Source organism: Scleropages formosus, chromosome 2 (genome assembly GCF_900964775.1).
Source record: "Scleropages formosus chromosome 2, fSclFor1.1, whole genome shotgun sequence".
In the NCBI taxonomy this organism is placed as follows: domain Eukaryota; kingdom Metazoa; phylum Chordata; class Actinopteri; order Osteoglossiformes; family Osteoglossidae; genus Scleropages; species Scleropages formosus.
In genome coordinates, this window is record NC_041807.1 from 6,095,350 (window position 1) to 6,111,113 (window position 15,764).

Consider the following 15,764-nt stretch of genomic DNA (forward strand, 5'->3'; position numbering starts at 1 on the left):
CATAACAAGAATAATAGCACATTTGCTATACTTTTCCCACAATAATACATGCTGCTGTGCATTTTTATATTTCATTGTCATCAATGTATTTTGATTATTGTATAAGGGTATTACATATAGTTGCAAATGTATAGTGTTTACAGTGTTCATTTTCCAATACACAGCACAAAATTGTTTTCATAAATTTATATTGTTGTAACAGAAGATGACCGACTCGTTTGTATTTTCAAATGAAGAAAGTACAGCAAAGAAAGCACAGAGTTTTTGAAGAGCCGGTTTTACCTTTAACATTTGATTATCATTTGATGCATTTTTGGTAGTGAAATGTGTGACCTAAAACGAAGAATTTTTTTTTAATTTTTTTGAGGAAAAACAGTATACAGTAGCAGCAGTGAAAAAGGCTTCCTTTAAATGTAAAATAAATGTCTGCAGATGTAAATGAGCAGACTTGAAAATAAAACTCTCTATTACTGAGAAAATACAGAATTTTTGATTTTTTGCTGATTAGAAAGTCTCTAAATGTTAAGATATGATTTAAATAAAACATGTTAAGTATTAGTAGTATTGATTATTACTATGCAAGAAATATTTTTAAATGAAATACAAATAACAACCACTGAGAATGCATGTCATTATCTGATGATATAATTACTTTCATTCATAATTTATCTGAATGAGTTCCTCAATGATTTCCTTCCAAAATAAATTCATATCTGGCAAAAGTTTAGGTTTATTACTTTTGTTTAAAGAACAGCCAACACTAAGCAGTCAGTCCCATGGTTGCTTGAAAGTAATTAATTATTTAAACCCCTCAAATCACAAAAAGAGGACGAACTGAAAAGGGGAAAGGTGTTATTTTATATGTAACAGGGCATATCAAATGCTAGATTGCTACTGTAATAAGCTCTGTTACTGTTAAAAAAAAACTTAATTAGTGTTGGTTTTCAGAATTTAACAAGTTTAATGTATATTAGTTATTATGGATGGCTTCTGCTGTGCTACAATTTAAATTATACTTATTTTCTCAATTCCAAAATTTTTTGTGAAGATGCTTCTTAGTGCTGTATGTACAAAAGTTATCTGATATTTAATATTATTTTTTATTGAACCTGCCTTTTGGTTTGTGAAGAACGTATTTAAAAGCTTATGAAAAACATAGCCTTTTGGAAAAGTCCCATAAACAGATAGGCCTAAATAAAAGCGAAAATGCAGCACGGCTGACAGTGTCGAACCTAATCTACTGATTCCTAGACAGCCTATATGACAGCTCACAATGTCGTGAAAAGTCAGCGTTATTCCTATGGGATCTTTTAGCAAACAAAGGACAATGCTGTAAGATTTCCGATGGGAAATAGGAGTTTGGCCGGAAGATTTGAGCAGGCCGCCGATTGATAATGTCAGTCAGCGGAGATATGAGTGTCATTTTAGTGAAGGCAAGATCAAAAAAAAAGACAGCATGTCATTTGGTTGCTTTGATACAGGATCGGAGTGAAGGATTGGGGGCTGGCAGCGAGCATGGGGTGTGTGTGTGTGTGTGTGTGTGTGTGTGTGTGTAACTTGTGCATGTGTTGGGATGGGATGAGGGGGGATTAAATTCTGTGAAGGACCTTTAGAGCCTTCTTTATAAGATCCAGGGGCGGCTGTACACTTGCTGCTTCCTTGCCCCACCGTGAGTCCCCCCCCTTTTAAAGGCCTACACGTGGATGGGAGAAGGTGATGGAGGATCGTTATGCCTTTCAGATGCCTGCTTTCCACAGGCCGAGCCGAACGCTGGACATGTCCACTGTGTCTCTTCCTTTCTAGAAACAGATGGGCAGAGAAGTGTGACAACCCCCAATCTGTCCACCAGCAGAAGTGCCCTCTGCTCCCTGTACCAGCGGAGTGGGACATTAGCGCAGCCGGCGAGTGGCGATTCCCCGCCTCCCTTCTCCACAGAGATGCTACCTAGCAAGGTCTGAAGGCATGGGAGAGCACCTCTGCCTGCCTGCCAGCCTGCCGCTGGAGTAAACGTTAGCTTGGCCAGAGGTCATAACCTGGGTGTCACTTGTTGCTGCTGCCGCTTTGTGAGGGCAATAGGATGCAACAGGGAAGTGGTTGGGTGTGTGGGGGGGTATTCCCCACATAGAAATAGCATACAAATAGAACAGCGGAGACGAAGGGAAAAAAAAACAACTTTATGCTGCATTATTTATCACCCTTTAATCAAGGCCAGCTGTGTGTGTAAACAGTTTTATGATGCTTTAATGAAACCATGCTGCTGTTCCTTGTGATCCGCCTCGGCAATCAAATTGCATAATTTGTGTTGTACACTCAGCCACCGTCTTGTACCGTAAACAGTGGCTCGGCAAACAGGCTGAGCTTAGAATGTGCCCCTTCTGCATGCTGCTGTAGTCGCACCACCCCTGTCTTGCTGGACGTCTCCGCTTATTTCTGGGCACAAACAGGCCAACTTTTCCGTAGTATGTGCCCCGGGGGTCACGCTCCTAAAGTGTCCTACTTTCCCCATTTGCGGACTGTCGGTGCCCTCGGTGCTGTTTGCCACTTGTTTGCCCTGGCCGGTCTACTTGTAAACACTGTGAGGAATAACTTTTTTGTTCCAGTTGCCCAATGGCCTTATTACGTTAAAAATGGCTACGACTGGGTCTCTGTAATCGTCCAACAATCCGTCATCTTGGGCTCTGAGCAAAATACAAGAAGGACGAGTTGAGAAGCAGTACGAGCGGTGTGTTCTCTTTCATCGGGGACCCAGAAGTGACCCCGTTTGGCATTGGGTTCAACAGCGGGACACTGCGAGACACACACTTAAGAGTGCAGCTTCCCAGGAAAAGCGTGCAAAGTGCATTTTACCCGAAAGCCCTCTGTGTTATAATGTTTTCATAAGTTATTCCTTTTGTGCTTTTTTATTCTTACATTGTGTGCTCAGAAAAGAAGCACTGAGCGCAAACTGTCGCATGTACACGTGAGAGTGATGCAATGCACGTGACGGCGAATAAACACAGGCCAGTGTAAACAATGTGACAGGCCTCTTTTAAATATTTACATTAGGCTGGTCATTAAAACCAACCAGTGAAGGAATGCTAACTAGGAACAAAAGGTGAAACTCGGAGGAACGATAAGGTCATTCCCACTGAATGAACACGGGGCGTTTCACAATCACAAGGCACGCGCATTTATCCTCTCATTACGAAGAGCTGAGTGAAAAGTGCATTTTATACCAAATTACTGTTCAGCTGAATTACCTGTTCGCTTGATGGTTAACGGCACCCTCCACGATAAGTTTGGTGGAAGTGGAAGTGCTAAAAAAAAAAAAAAACAGCTAGAGCGCAATGCAACCAAGGGGAAAGGCGTTGGGGCCTTACTGGACTACCATATCGACTGGACCAGGGCATGTGTGCCTCTTTATGGTAGTAAATGAATCGTCCCATCGCTGAACAAACAAACAAATGGCAAGAACCTCAAAAAATGCAAGAACAAACATTAAAAGAAAAAAAAAACCCTGCCTGTCTAGTCTCCATGTGACCCACCCCCACCCCTCCCCTCAGTACAGTCACTCTCATCTCCATGGAGATGCAAGGAAAGACAAACAAACAAACAAACAAACAGCAAGACAAAAATAGCCCGGGCTCCACATGCTCCTGGAGCTCCCTAGGCGCTCCGGTCTGCGGCGGCTAGGGGGGGTGGGGGGTTGAGGTGGGGAGGGCGGCTGCTTGGGAGCCAGGTACAATCCAGGCATGTCGGTAACAAACAAATACCCTTTATTTCCTCATCTCGGGGTTTGTCTCTGCGAGTCTGAACTGTCCTGCGTTATTTTTGGATGCGTGACTTATGTGGATACGTACACAACTCCAAACAAAACAGAAATTATCAAGGAAGAATGCAGAACGTGAAATGCAGAAGTATTACAACATGGAGAGCGGCTCAAACCAACAGAGGCACTTTTGTATCAGAAAGGTGCTCTTCCCTCCCCTGCAACAAGTCTGTGTGCAGTCAAAGGAAAGGAAAACAAACAAACACTCGCTGGCACTTCAAGCCTGGAAATTGGCAAAGCAAGTCCTTGGTGTCCTCATTGTTACACCTTGGGTGGTGTGGGGTTCATGTGCAGCAGCTCACACTTTTCGTGGAAACTTCTCCTGTCCTGGTTGTCAGTGACAAAGGGGGCTGCGTGTGGCACTCGGTGGACTGGTCCCTGAACTGGAAGACAGGCACTGCCATTCAGGAGCAGGGTCCCTCCAGTGTCTGTCCTGTGTCACCCTAGTGTCTCTCCAAGGCCCCTCCAGTGTCTGTCCTGTGTCTCTCCAGTGTCTGTTCTGTGTCTCTCCAGTGTCTGTCCAAGGCCCTGCCGGCATCTGTCCTGTGTCTCTCCAAGGCCCCTCCAGGGTCTGTCTTGTGTCTCTCCAGGGCCCCTCCAGTGTCTGTCCTGTGTCTCTCCAGGGCCCCTCGCACATCTGTCCTGTGTCTTCTCCAGGGCCCCTCGCGCGTCTGTCCTGTGTCTTCTCCAGGGCCCCTCGCGCGTCTGTCCTGTGTCACCCTAGTGTCTCTCCAAGGCCCCTCCAGTGTCTGTCCTGTGTCACCTGGTGTCTCTCCAAGGGCCCTCAGTATCTGTCCGGTGTCTGCCAAATGCACCACCACAGCTTACAGGCAGTAACTTTATCACACGTCTACATGCTGGGAGTAAATTACTCATGTGCTGCACACAGTTTGGAGGCATCCTGGCTCATACTTCCCCTCACTTTGGACACTATTCTTGTATTTTACAGAAAAGGGCGGAACAATTGAGCGGCAGTTTAAAGGAAAATGCGGCTGCTTGAAATACTGCAATGCTAAATAGCACAATGTGACACGATGAGTTTTTAAAGAAAAGCCGAACTTCACTGGGGTGTGAGCGCCTTCTTTTTTCTGCTCTTCATCGACTAGTTAAATTAATCGCGAGTTACACAGCTCGACCTTAAATACATTAACTGATAATACGACGTTTCAAGCGTCCACACACACTCGCTCGCTCGTCCATTGCCGCGCGCCCTTCTCTGTCCGCAGTTGCATAACGCACCTGGCCGTCTCAAGCACACGACCTTCGTCCTCCCAGCTCGCGCAGCGCAGGCGCTCAGAACGATGCGAGCGCGGGATGCACAAATGGGGCGCGGGAGCGGACGCGCACGTGCTGCCCCGCACACTGGCTCCAGCGTTCATTTACCGCCAGAATGCTGCTGAACATCTCGTAAGCCGTAAAAATGGGAGGACTCAGGATTCGGACCCGGGTTCGACAACCAGCCCAGGGGCCAGAAGTTAACTCATCGTCACTCAGACACAGCCTTTAGAGATCCTCGTTTAACCAAGAGGCTATTTATGTCTTTAATTTCTACTTTAGTCACAGCCCACCGAAACATGAACACTGACTTCATTTCCTCATGCTAAGGGCTTAAAGGATAAGGACAGAGAGACGGCACCCTGCTTTTGACCAAAAAAAAAAGAAAGAAAACGTGTCACTCTTCTATTAACACTGCCCATACTCTGTGTAATTTAATCAGCTAAATGAGCAATGTCTTCCATGCGGATTCATGAACAGTTTATCTTATTATAAAAAATTACAAGTTTTTAAATTACAGTTTTGCATTTTAGAAAAAAATATAACTAGGGCAATTTTTAACTATTAAAACTGAAAAAAATTGTTTTTACAACTGCACTAAGAGTACTATACAAAACAAAAAGTTATACTAAAGAAAATGTTATATGATGTTATTTCCAAGATAATCCGAAAAAGTAAACTGCTTTCGAGGTTTGGCTCTCTGTTTTTTTCCTCCCAACATCTGCTGCGCGGTGGATTTGTGTATTCTATGCAAAAAGAGGTGAAAAGACGAGAGTCCCTCGCGAGCGTCGGTCCGCGCGCGCTGTTATTGTGTTATTGTGTTCCAGCGCGCGGCAGACAGAAGCGGTGAGGCAGCGGGGGGGGGGGGGGGGGGTCGAGGTTGGTGTGTGGTAGTTGAGATTGTCGACGCGCACCTGTTTTAGATGAATTACGGTAGACTAAACTGTCCCCAACACATCTCCAACACAGACACAAGCCGAGTAATTCAACACTGATTTCTCTCCCAACGAGCGAGGGGGACGACACGACATGCCAAAAAGTGGAGCGAGAGCTATCGCCCGGACTTCTGGAAAGCGTACACACTGAATAAAAGAAGAAAGAGAGAAAAGACGAAGAAAGGGAAAAGTGGGAGCAGGGGGAACGGCGAAGAGAGACAACTGAAAGCTGTGTGCGCTTCGCTTTCGAACTTCCCGGAGCGCTGAGCGGCGTGCGGCGCGCGGCGGACATGCAGCCCCGCAGCTAGTGCACCATTGTTGAGAGTCAGCGCAGCGCTCAGAGTCAGACCCACTCCCACGGAGGACAGCGACGGAGCAGCGAGAGGCGGCACGGCAAGAACTCACCGAGAAAAGTGCCAAATGAGTGCGCCACATCGCTCTTAGAGCAACATTTGTGTTTCTTCGTGTTCCTCCTCTTCCTCCTCCTCCTCCTCTAGGCTCTTCTTCACGTTGCTTTTTGGGAATCGTTGGGACAATTCCGCAGAAGCTGGAAGTGAGCAATCCACATGGTCCAGCCGCTGCCGTGAAAGTTGACTTCTTCGCAGTCTCCTAACAGGTTGATACCTCGTCCCTTTCCGATTCAGTCATTAGCACCTCGAACCTCATCACCACACCAACTCTGACAGCTCTCTGCACATGAGCGCATGTAAACTTTTAGCTTTAAGGCTTAATGTTAATTTGTAACTTTTCCCCATTGTTACCAGCGCTATCAGCCATTGTTGTACTTATTCAAACTTTTTTTAGAAACGTACACGTAAAAAGAATTATTCATATATGCTCAGACGCGAGATTATTTGGCCTACTCTTACTTTTTTCAGCATCTTACTGAAATTCTTTAAGCTATTGATATCTGCGTCTTTTGAAAAGACGAAACAGTGCGAGAAGCCAGGCGCTCGGTCACGGATGGTAAGTGAATGAATCACTAAAATGTTTATCTAATTGTAAAGTTGAAACATTGAATTTTCTTTCGAACTGGCGCATGTATTCGGTCAAGTTGAGGCAGTTGAGGGCTCATGAAATTGTGAGTAATGTTGCGGTGCGGGAAACGGGGTGTTAGGGGCCCGTTCGGTCAATGGGGTGTCCATAGCGGGCATGGTGGTGGCGAAGGACGCTAGAGTACCAGACTGTAACATGTGGTAAGTGTGTGTGTCTGTGTGTATCTCTCTCTCTCTCTCTCACTCTCTCTCGCTCTCTCTCTGTGTGTGTGAACTCGGACCGTGTGTCGTCTGAGCTGTGAAATGAGTTTTGGTCGATGGCTTAAAGTCAGAAGGGAACAATGGTACTCCACTGTGAGCGGCACTCCCGGCCCTGAGAAGCAGGCCTTGTCAGTGCGGTGAACGAGCGCAGGCAGAGAGGCAGCCTCGGCACCGGCCTCGCAAACCAGGCACGAACCACAGAACTGCTCGCGCTATACCCCTTCACATATTTCTGTGTTACCATGTATTTATTATTATTATTATTATTATTATTATTATTATTATTGTTATAAATAAAGCCTTTGTCCAAAGTGCCTTGGACTGGAGACAGAGAACTTTACAGATGTATGTACCCGTTTGGACAGCAGAGTACTGGCCCAGTCCAGATACAGATACCCAGACCAGAGCAAGGCAGGGTTATTACAGCAGGCATTGAATCAAACAATGATTGATTGAAGTGACTAGATAATATTAAAAGTTTACTGTAAAGTTGGCAGTTGTAGCTGGCTGCCCGCAGCGCATATGAATGCATTCGACCATCAGCTGTATTAAGGGCAGTTCCTTGAGAAGCAGAACCTGTTTGGGGAACTTTCTTACAGTGCTCGGCGACACAGGTGGTGCCGCTGGCGCGCGGTGCGCGTGGCGGAGAGCGCTCTGCTCACGTGCGAGTGCGGACGGTGCTGAGTTGCGCGCGCTCGGGCTGCGCTAGGCGGGACGAGGGGCCGCTTTTCGAGTGGACGGGAGAACACCGGGTGGCTGGAACAGCCAGAAACTACCCGAAATTAAACAGAGCGACTGCTTTCCGCAGCAAACTAAGATTTGGGTAACTTTACACACACGTTCGGAATCAAAAGTAGCAAGAACGGGGAGTTTAGTTGCTGAACTTCGTGGCGTCCACCGTGCAACGTGAAGCACTTGTACGGGGAAAATAATAGTCGGAGGAAGCACTCGGGGTTACATGATGAATGTCGTAGCCTGGCGCTGAGATAAAATTTACAATAATAGAGAATTAACGGCAAAATACATGTCGATGTAGGTGTGGCGTCGTGTCGGGTTTGAGCGCTTAATTGTGCGTAAACTAGCAGAGATATTTCGTTTCTAATTTTGTATTGTTTGCGTCCAAGAAGTATGTGTTTGTGTTTTTACACGGAAATGGAAGGACTTTCTGTATTCGACAGCACGGGAAAAAAGTGTGAAGCCTTCAGAAATTTCGGGGACAAGTTTTCCCTTATTCCAAACGAAGTAGATCTTCACTGATTCTAATGAGCGCTTCCTTACTAATTTTAACAAACACCGGCGTCAGCATGTGACCATTTCTAAATATGTTTTACCATTAACGTTTGAAATGTTTGTTTTGTTTTTGTTATGCCGATAAGTGTGGCGAAATGCGCTGCTTTATGTATTTGAAGAACAATTTGTTTTATGTGTCCTGTGTGATTAAGGGACACAAAGAAACGTTCAATATAAATAATGCATTTAAACGGTTACAAATATTAAACCGGTAACAGAGCAAAAGTTGTATCATGAAAAATGTCCACCAGCATCTCGTAGGTGACTATATATTTTTTGCTTTCGGAACATTTACACGCGAAGAGCTTTCCGCCTTTTCCCGAATATATTTTACTGTCCTTTCCACTCGGGAAAATGGGAGATAATTCTTTCTTTCTTTCTTTCTTTCTTTCTTTCTTTCTTTCTTTCTTTCTTTCTTTCTTTCTTATTGCTGTGGCGGGAGAAGCTGTTAGCTGCGTGGTTCACAGTCGGGTCGGTATAAGTTCGGGACGTTTCTCGTTACACCACAATTTACCTGCTTCCTATCATCTAGCCTCCCCGACAAAGTTTTTTTTTTTTGTTTGTTTAAAAATAGCATTAATAAAATGTAACGTTAAATGAAGTCCTGTTTCTTTTCAACTCCATGAAATGGGCCGCTATTCCTAAAGGCTGCGTTTCTGTAGCTAAATTTTAAAATACCACTTTTCGGATTTTAGCTAAAATATTTTAGGTGACATTTGGAATTAATTCTGCCGACATTGCTAATACACTCTGACATGGATGTGCACATAACATGAAATATGTCATTTTCATTGCTCATTTGTTGGACATGGACTGCTAAATCACAAGTGAAAAACATCTGTATTTAAAAGTGAAATTGATTTTGATTGTACAGCATCGTCAAGAGTGTTTACTCTACAAAACATTTTCAGCTCCTATGAAACTCCTGTGATTTATTTCCTACTGAGTGAAATTACTGGAAATTAGTTATGTCAGCCCTGAGATTGTCTAGATATTGCAGGTGTTCATTTAAAAGGCATTTAGACATCCCCTCTTTAATTTTTATACTTTTTAGTTTGTTTATGTACAAGTGCAGGAGAGATTGGGAAAAAAGAAAGGCTCAGAGCCACAAATGGTGTCTCGTTCCCTGTGTCTGCGGGAAAGTTTGGGAACACCACTTTCCAGGGACAAGAAGCCCTTCTGCCGAGACACTAAACGGGGTGATGGCAGGCAGGAAGCTTGACAATGTCAAAAAATACCCCTTTCACGCTCTTGTAGTGTTCTAACCGCTGCAAAGAGAAGACCTCACACCTTCTTCTTACTTGGAAGTTCATCAGTTCCTCTTCTTTTCGTCGTACTGCATTACTTGAAATCCATTGCCTTCATACAATTTTTGGGATTCTCTTTCATGCCTGTGGGGTCTAGAGGTGTGTTAATTTTCTCCGTTGAATTGATAGACCATAAAAGGGCACAATCTGTGTCTCTGATAGACCGTAAAAGGACAGACTGCGCGTCTCCCAGGGTCTCTTACAGTGGTTTAAGGGGAAAAAAAGGCAGAGATGATTTATTCATGAAGAACATGAAGTTTAAGTGTGATGGTACACTTGTTTTGCATTTGGACTGGGGTTCTTGGGAGGGGGGGGCTTGGGGCGAAGGGCAAGAGAGCTGATGTAGAGGGAGATGAAGTGAAAGGATTAGATGCTGCATGGGTCACCTGGTCGTCACAGACACACAAGACCAGAATTGGATATTTTTAATCAAGTTTGATAAACCTTTTATCTTTGACACTTTTTGTGTGCATTTCTGGTTAATATTTATGTATTCCTTAAGTTTGGGCTTTAGAAGACTTTTTTCTTTGCAAAAATTAAAATCTCTTTGGCACAATGTTTTCCTATTAAAAGCATTTATGTGTAGAGGAGGGTGTAGTGTGTGTATGTGTGCGCGTGTGTGGGTGAGTGAGTGTGAGAATGAGCTCTCTAATTTCAAATGTGATTCTTTTTTGTTAAGTGCCCTGTACGTGCAGTTTCGGTTATAATGTCCCGAGTTTAATATGGTGAATGCTCTTTAAAAGGACTTGGTTCTTCTGCTGCCTGTCAAACCTTTCAGAAATGATTTTGGAAATTTGACTGAGTGCACTTTCTATATAAGTGTGTATAAAATGCATGTGATTCAGCTGGTGCTGAAATTGACACAGGATATGTATGTCCTCGAGATGCACTACATTGATAATTGTTGTGATGCACCCAGACATGAGAAGTTACGAGTTTTTAAAACTTTCAGATTTTTTTTTGAAAAACTTGGATTGAAATTTTACGGTCCAATTTTTCTTGATTTGTTAACTTTTTCTGTGACCATAAATCCAAGCCAATTTCTTTAAAAGATAATTAAACATTTGGTTTTAATTGAATGTGTTGTTTGGAAACTTGATGGCTGAAATTTTCTTGAAGTATAGATTGTGCATGTTTTTTCATCATTGAGAGCTGATTTTGCTGCTTGCTATCTAGTGGTGTCATTTGCTCCATTGCAAACCTAGGAACCTTAAACAGTTGTATGGCGTAGATGCAAAGATTATGGTGTTTTATTATCCAAATGGAACATTGTGCTTGTCTTAATCTATTGAAGAGACAAGAAATCATCAGTTTGGGGAAAAAGAAAAGATAAAGGAAAAAATAATCACTGTAATCCAGAAAGTACAATTAATCCTATTAAAAAAGGGTTTGAATTTTTTTTCCTTCTTCTAAGGGATTGAAGTAGGACATCTGTAAGGGTTGTAGTTTGGAGAGAAGCAGTGGATACCTTTTTCTAAAAAAAATTTTATTTTACTTATGGGACAGTACTTTTTCATGACTGGACTGCCTTTTGGGAGAGATCAGGGTTGAGGTCATAGCTTATGTGTCAGGAGGATTGTAACGTTTAATTAAGCAATCACATGTTCGAAAAAGATAGATAGATAGATAGATAGATAGATAGATAGATAGATAGATGTCCAAAAAAGTTAGAGGGGCATTTGTTGCATATGTAAACACCTAAAAATTCAAGGGTGAAAATCAGGTGCCTGTACATATTGAAAGAAATATTGCATGTTTTTCAGAATATCCTCTGTCACTGAAAACTTCTGTGTTTGTTTTTTGGGGCGTGGACTACAGGAAGCTGGGCGTAGTGCTGTATTAGCATTGCCTTTCAGTTGGGAGGTGATGAATTTCTTAAAGAATGACCCCGAGCGCTGAGAAAAGAGAGGAAAGACCTATTTCCGATGAGCTCTGGAGGAAAGTTGCTGAAGAAAGGCAGGGTGTCCAGCGGACGGAAATGACACTGCGGAGCCGAGGGTGTTGGTCGTTATTCTTTGTGTCCATTAGCTAAACCTCCCTGGAGAGGGCTTGGCAGGCTGCACTTCTCTTTATGGCTTGTTATTGGAGCTGAAGGTGCGGATAGCAGCTAAGGATCGGCCTTTGCTGGGGACAGCGTGCTGCTCAGATCTGCCAGCGACCCAACAGCCAAGGGGCCTGCTACCAGCAAGGGCAGCAGGAGCTGCTGATTTGTTCCCCTGCCTAAAGAAGTGCCTTGAAGTGGATGGGAGTCCTTACCCCTCCTCCCTGCGATCACCTCCATCGGTCCCCCAAAACAGCCCGCTTAAGTCCCTTGGTGGCCTCTCTTTTCCTCCGGCCCCTCGGCACACAGCCTGCGGTGCCGCCGGCTGCGTGAGGAACTTCTCTGTTTGAGTTGATTTGGCATTAATCAATGCGGAATTCTGAAATGGTGTCTTCTGGGATGGCATCTTCAGCCATAAACTGATCCCAACGGTCAGCAATGCCTCTGCTAACTTTGCATTCCACTTGACAGCTGTATTTGTGTTATGGATTTTCTTTCAATCCGGCTGCCTTATTCCACTCGTTCCCCCCATGCCGCTTCCCTTCATAAGGTCTTCATAACATGGCTTTTGTATATTTTAAAACCCCAGCAGGGAAAAAAATTGACAGCCCAGCACATCTATCAACACAGGGACAGAGTAGCCGAAATCATAAAAGCTCTGTTTTAAACAAAATCTGACAACTTCTTGAAGTGTTTTATATGGCTAAAAATGCTAGAGATGTACGGATGAAGCTGGAGCAAAGCAGTTTTGAGTGCAACTTAACACACCGCATAAACTTGTCAGTGCGGCAACACGTTCCACTTGTCTTAAAACACAGTTCCATCTGTGTCGACAAGATGTCTGCTGTGGAAAAATGATTTGCACTAAAACCTTAAACGCTGTATTTGAATGTAGGGCATTGGCTGCAGGTTCACAGATTGAAAACACTTAAATTTTCAAATTGCCCGAAACATGGAAGTCCAGTAGCTTATTTCCCATTTCAGTCTGTCACGACGAGGTCTGTTTCAGACATGCCATTTGCGTTGAAGGGCTTTACATTCTGTCCTGAATGCCCCCCCTCCCCACCGTGCAAACAGTGAAATTCACATCACAGCAGCCGATGGTGAGGAACCTTGCCTGGTCTTTAAATCCTAATGTGGCCCCAGCGGTCAGAAGGTGCAGGGAGTGCGTTCCACAAGAGCTGCTGGTGCTGCGCTGTACGCCTTGATAAATCCTCATGCTGCAGGGTTGCCATATGAGTAATAACCATATAAATGCATCTCATTTTCATTTCGGTAATCCGGAAAGTATCAGCCGACTTGGATGTATTGGTTCCTTTTATGGTATTAGTAATGGCTAACAAGGGATGTCTGCTTATGTTATTTGCATTTGAAACAGTCAAATGTGATACATCTTCTGACCGAATTATCTCCCATTAGTGTAAAACAAAACGAGATCTGTGTCAGTATTTCAGTTGCGCTTTCCCCCATTTTTATCCACCGTGTTAAGTGAGTGAATACAGCTAAGAGCATTCAGTCAGTTTAGTTTAAAAGATTCTTTGGTGAGTTCCAAAGTTTTTAATTCATTTTAATGATGTGATACTGCCGAAGCTCTGCCGACAAAAGCACTTTCCACCTGTTCTCAGTTCTTTTGTGCGGGTTTGGGTTGAGGTTTCCTAGCAAAGCCCGTCTCGACGCAGCTCTCCGGTGACAGCGGGATGGGGAGCTGTAGCCCTGGCGCTACAGTGGCATCTTGCTTGCAGCAGTTTTGCAGTCTGTCTTCTGGGCTTGAAGTGGATATTGCCCATCAAATGTGTTTATCAAGCAGTGGTGGACAGTGAACATGTGAGCAGAGAGAAAAGTGTCTTATAATAACTTGATGTTGTCTTAGATATCATGAAGGAACTTTGTGTAATTCCAGCATTGCTCAGAATGTTAAAATAATTGCAAAGCCATGATTTGCTTGTAGAGAAATAAGCAACGGAAGTAAAATTCCCTTAGTACCTAAACATGGACACCTGTTCCCAAACTGTACAGTGGACATACTTTGCGCATTTTCCAGAGCAGCATAAATGCAGAATCCTTCATGGTAAAATGTAAATAATTTGAAGCATTTCCGAAAAGAACGTTTTTGTTTTGACATGACCCGAGTCCTTCTTTACCGTGCTTCTGGTGCTTTGTAGCTGTTATGTTCTACGCAGGGTTTAATCTGGAGAAAAGTATGTTTTCCGCTTCCTCCTGAATTTGAATGACCTTCTCTAATGTGTTGCAGTGAACGGACGTGCCAAGAGGCTGAATGCAGATTTATTCATTTATTTTATTCACAATCGTCTCTGAGACTCTGTCTGTCTTGGGGGCAAGCCTACAACTGTCGGGTCATGCTGCTTTTAGCTCCCGACTCACAGCCTGTGGACATTGTTGACCAAGAGACATCTGCCACTATATTATCCACAGCTGTTTTCTGAATAATTGTGTTTTTTATGTCTTTCTTCCTTTCTCTCCTTCCTGCTTAAAGGGAGGTGGCGCAGTGGCTCTGGCATTTTCTTCGGCCCGACGTGTGGGCTGCAGCACACAGATCCTTCCCTGGGGGGATTTGTCCAGTGTGCCGGTGTGTTGCCTTCTCCGGTCACCGGTGGCTGACATTTGTAAAAGGATTTGCTATTGGCATCCCTCTTCCCTGGGAAATAAACTGCCCCTAAACCCCCAGGATTACCGTGTCTATCTACGAGACCTTCAGAGGAGTGAATTAGTCATTTTTAAGAAAGGGTAAAGGGGGAAAAAGTTTTGCGGTGTGATGCAATCTTTGCAGCCTCTGTTGTTTTACGCTTGTAGAGGAAAGCAGAATATGGTGTCACTTTTGTTTCCATCACTGCGGTGTCTTCCCTAATATTCTACACTTTGAGTAGCTCTTCTCTACATTAGGGTGCTCTTCTAATGGGATTTTTTTTTTTTCCTGAAAAAGGTTCAGAAAAACTGAAATATTTTTCTGGTTTTTATTTTTAATTGCCACTGTTTTCTTTGCTAGAGCAACAGTTTTTTGGCGAAAGTATGATGATAAAAGTTGTTAAACGTGTGTCTTGTGGTCATCGTGAAGCAGGTTTGAAATTGCGACAGCCAACAATGTGGATATTCCTCCGGCTTCTGCTAATAAAGGTAGCTGGGCCACTCAGCCTGACCACAGCGGTCTCCTGGGGGCTGTCGCATTTAAATTTTTTCCCCAAAGGGAGCAAGCGGGGAGGAAAAGGAGAAAAAGAAAGGGACGTGGCGCTAGGTGACTAGCGGGCGCTCTCTGATCGGTGCGCACAAGCTCCCTTTTCTTGGGGCTGCTTGTGCTCTCCAGGAGACAACCCCCCCTTTCTTCCCTGCCGCTTTTGCTTTTGTCCCACTGCCTTTTGTGTGCTTCTCCTGTGTTTCCCTCCTGAACCAAAAAAAGGAAAAAAAAAGCTTGAGCACTGGGGCCAGTGAGAGCGCATCTAGTGCGAGACCCATGTTTTGTAGACTGAAACCAGTTTTTCCTCACTTTTTGTGCTGCTGAATTAAACACACTGTTTAAGTGCAGGCTGCTGTGTCCTTTTTATTGTATTAAAACTGAAGGCGGGTTGAAGTGATGCAGCCTTTATCAATTTATTGTAACACAAGGTATTCCTGTGAAGGCACCTTCCCCTTTCTGCTAATTAGCCGCTGCTTCATCTTTCAGTATGTGGTGGAAACGCGCTGAGCGGCTTCATGAAAAGCAGTACTCGTTGGCAAACAATTCATGTTCATTTTTTTGCGGGACTCTCGGAATACGCATGTATTTTTTAATTTATTTTAAAATAAAGTGTGCTTAATTAAAAAAAAAGTTCTTTGTCATACTGCAGTTATCGTTTTAGA

General features: G+C 43.9%; 1 protein-coding gene across 3 annotated transcripts in view; it reads left to right on the forward strand.

Annotated features, from left to right (window-relative positions):
• The first annotated feature begins 6,029 nt into the window (after positions 1 to 6,029).
• The window catches only part of foxp4 (forkhead box P4), a 110,561-nt gene continuing 100,826 nt past the window's right edge, over positions 6,030 to 15,764 (forward strand). For all 3 annotated transcript variants that reach the window (XM_018758630.2, XM_018758632.2, XM_018758631.2), the window contains exon 1: positions 6,030 to 6,634. The gene's annotated coding sequence lies outside the window, so the exon portion shown is untranslated. The remainder of the gene's footprint in view (positions 6,635 to 15,764) is intronic.